The sequence below is a fragment of the Periplaneta americana genome, chromosome 11 (assembly GCF_040183065.1).
Source record: "Periplaneta americana isolate PAMFEO1 chromosome 11, P.americana_PAMFEO1_priV1, whole genome shotgun sequence".
Taxonomy (NCBI): Eukaryota; Metazoa; Arthropoda; class Insecta; order Blattodea; family Blattidae; genus Periplaneta; species Periplaneta americana.
The window spans coordinates 74,052,891-74,056,922 of record NC_091127.1 but is presented as its reverse complement, the minus strand read 5'-3'; the positions used below and the strand labels follow the sequence as shown (position 1 = coordinate 74,056,922).

The window sequence follows — 4,032 nt, the reverse complement described above, 5'->3', positions numbered from 1 at the left end:
AATAAACTTTTGCTATTTCTGGTTTGTAATTTTAAAATCTATAACTTTGATTTTATTTGTTAAAGTAAGAGTTATTAAAAACTATGCCTCCATGTTTCCCAGGCGAAGAGATTGCATTAAGCGGCCTGCTAGATTAAAAATGACACATATAAAATGAGAGGAATATGCTAGCTTCTAACAGGTTGCATGTACCTTCTCCCACGTGGCTCTGAATTTATTGTCGTTCTCCTGGAAGGGCGGCAAAAATAGCGTTGGAATCATACTCCACCCCTTGCGCAACAAGGGATGATTCACGCTAAATTGACGAACAAAGACCTGCGCGTGGGCATCTTCTATGTATATTGAACGACGCACGAATGTGATGGGACTTCATCGATACACGTTTTCAGAGACCAGCACTGCTGCGAGAAGCACGGCAGAACCCTCCGATAGGAAGCCATGGAAATCTTCACATAAGAGGACGGATAACAATATATACAGTTAAGTATACATAATTTCTAATATATTAGTAACAATTTTATTTAACTACTTTAGCTTGTTGCCTGATTTAAGTCCCAGCTCTGTTTTTAATGAGGACTGTAAAACAACAATCGAATTCACAGAAATTAAGAATCAGAATGTTTACCTCCTCATTATATGAAAAACAAAGAGATGATATTGTGTTCATGTAAAAGTAACTGTAGAGACTTTCACAGAAACAGCATACCTTCATCATTTCTAATAATGGGAAAGAGGTTTTTTTTTATCAGATTTTAGACTTCCACGGTGTTAACTATATTTGACGCTTGTAAACTAGTTGTAGATCTTATCATCAGGACAATATTGCCCAAGATCTGAGCCTATTTATTTATCGTTTACTGTGCAATGACGTTATTGTCTAGGCGTTAACATTGTTTTCCATTGTTATAGTGAGTAAATTAAATGATCGGGGATTTACGTAGCTGACATTGATATGTATTTGAAGAAATGTGATTTACTGAAAACACCGTAACAAAATTTTCATAATTTTTCATGCAAAGGTCAAGAGTGGCAGATCACATGCCTCCAGAAATGTATGTGCTGGAGAAATTAATCACTAAGAGAATTTAATTTCCGATTGAATATTTCTTACACAGAGATCCTGCTTTTGGAATATCCACTAAAGCGTAAAACCACCTGTTTGTGTTTCGTGCGCGGATATCGATTTCTCCTTTTACACTGTTCATGTGAGATATCTGAGTCCGTAAATAATCAAAGTTGTTGATAATTCAGGTTATCATGTAGTCACGTGTTCGAAAGCGTCAGTTACTAATTTTCTGTCCATTTCGTTCTGTTCAATTAATTTATTCTGAATTTAATGTATTTAATATTGAACAAATTTATAAAAAATATACTGTTAAAATTTTATCATAAAAATCGTAATAAGTTTATATTACAGGCACGTAATCATGACACAAGACGAAATAATAATTCAACATTAGTAGTACCTATGGGCCTTATTCATAGACATTCTTAGCGCGGGCTTTCGGTGGATGATCAGCGAACTAACGTTTTTCGTATTCATAAACCAGTGTTAGTGATATGATATGAATTCTGTTTAGCACGCTCGTAGTGCGGGCTAGCGAAATGTCTATGAATAGGGCCCTAAATGTTTCACATCTGATGGTCTAAAGCATAGCATTAATTTTGGCCCTCGGTTGTATAATTCTTTAGCTATATTACAGCCAGAACTTCTAACATGTAACCCATTAACATATAACAAGAACATTAGAAACGTGTTAATGTCTTCAATTTGATTAAATAAATTTATAGCCTCTGTGTATGTATTAGTAGTAGTAGTAGTATTTATTCCATATTTATAAACCCTATTTTACATATAGTATATTAGGGTTATATTTTAAACTAATCATAACAAATTGAAACTTACAGACTACCATACAATAAATATACACTTGTAAGAGTGTAACATATATAAATTAATTAGATTAATGCCTTGAAATTACAGTCGAAGAACATAGAGAATTTAACATGAATAGCATGTTGCACTTATAGATAATATTATGACACTTAGGTAATATACACACATACACACACATACATACATACATACATACATACATACATACATACATACATACATGCATGCATGCATACTTACGTATGTAGAGACATAACATATAGATACATACGGTGAATAAACATTAATTTGATTGAAGGCTTGAAATTATAATCGAAATACCTAGAGAATTTAACATGAATAGACATGTTGAACATGTAGATCATATTAAGACATTTCGCTAAAATATGTACATTTGTAGACATAATATAACAACATGTAGACATATATTTATAAATATACACATGCATACATGCATACATACATCCATACATACATTACACTCACACACAGATACATATATATATTATATATCATATATATGTGTGTGTATATATATATATATATATATACACAGCAAGATGTACGTCAGTAACAGATAATTGGAAAGGATGAACAATATTAAATACCTTGGACATTCATTATCACTTACACATGACTTTGATATACAAAATAAATTTACCAAATTTATAAAAACATAATGCATAATAAATACAATTTTAAAACCATAATTTATTTAGAGTTACACACGAATCGCAGTTAAAAAAGAACTCTTGCCCGACAGTTTTAATCGCTGCCGAGATGGACTTCATGAGACACAAAATGGAACCACGAAAGAAATAATGATATCCTGAAATAACTCAAAGTCGAATCAATATTACAATATGTTAATCATTTTGTGTATGTATTAATCAGCCTATATTATATTTGTATTCTATAATTTTGAAATATATATTTTTTCACAAATTGTCCTACTTTATTCACGTACGTTAATATTATTTTATATAATTTCATTGCAGCTATAATTTTAATTTAGTTCCTATTTTATTTTATTTTCTATATTCCTCTCATATTAACATATTATATAATTTCACTGCAGCTGTAAATTTAATTTCAGTTCCTATTTTACTTTATTTTATATATTCTCTTATAGGCCTATTAATAAAATATCTTCACTGCGACCAAACACGAGCGCTGCTCATTCGGTCCTCAAATTTTGTTAACATTACTGTATCATCTTTTTTATATTGCTTGTATTATTTTATTTCTATTTCTATTGTTGTAATTATATTCTCTATTCTGTATATTTAAATTTAAACAAACAAGCAAAAAAGCAAGCAAGCAAGCAAGCAAAAACAAAGAAACAAACAAAGAAACAAATACTATTATATGGTTAAAGCTCTTCAATTCTTTCTCGTTTTAAATTAGTAAGATAAAATCATTTGTATAAAGAAACAAATTAATTTCATTTTACTTTTTCATTATAAGAAGCGCAAACACAAATTAAAAAAAATACTATATAGTCCAATATATTATATGTAATGTACGTATCCAACATAGGTACCTATTATCGTAAAACTAACTCCGTATAGGCCGCCTATCTGTCTGCGTGCAGCGATTTCTCTTAAAATATTAAACGGATTTTATATAATCAATATGCACTCAATTATTCCTATAATGAAACGCATTAAATATAATAATTTATTGTATAATTGAAGGGTCGAGTTCAAAACCAGATAAATGCGTAATGTTAGATATTGAGAAAATGAAAAAATTGTGTATTTCAGTAACCGTCGGTAATGCAATTCCTTTTTAATATAAGTTTTAAAGCATATCTTATTTTCTATTAGAACCCAAATTGTCAATATATTCGTTCAATTAATTTAGCAGATAATTACGTTTATTTATTCATTAAGCAAGGTTTTCAGCGTAGTTTCTATGAAATATGTGTAAAATTAAATTAAAAAAATATTTTACTGAATGCTATAATGTGGTTAATTGTTAAGTTCTACATTAAAAAAAACCAGTACTATTTTTGACACTAAAAGCACCGTTAGGGTCATTCTGAACGGTACGAATTTTCCAAGGCATCTCAAATTGCACGGAAGTTAAGTTAGCGCTTTTATATACAATACAATACATAATTAGGCAAGCAG

The 4,032-nt window shown here is 30.0% G+C and overlaps 1 protein-coding gene across 1 annotated transcript in view; it reads left to right on the top strand.

The window, feature by feature from the left end:
• The first annotated feature begins 384 nt into the window (after positions 1-384).
• LOC138709095 (synaptotagmin-7-like) overlaps positions 385-4,032 on the top strand; it is a 64,655-nt gene continuing 61,007 nt past the window's right edge. Inside the window, exon 1 of the mRNA XM_069839619.1 lies at positions 385-479. The gene's annotated coding sequence lies outside the window, so the exon portion shown is untranslated. The remainder of the gene's footprint in view (positions 480-4,032) is intronic.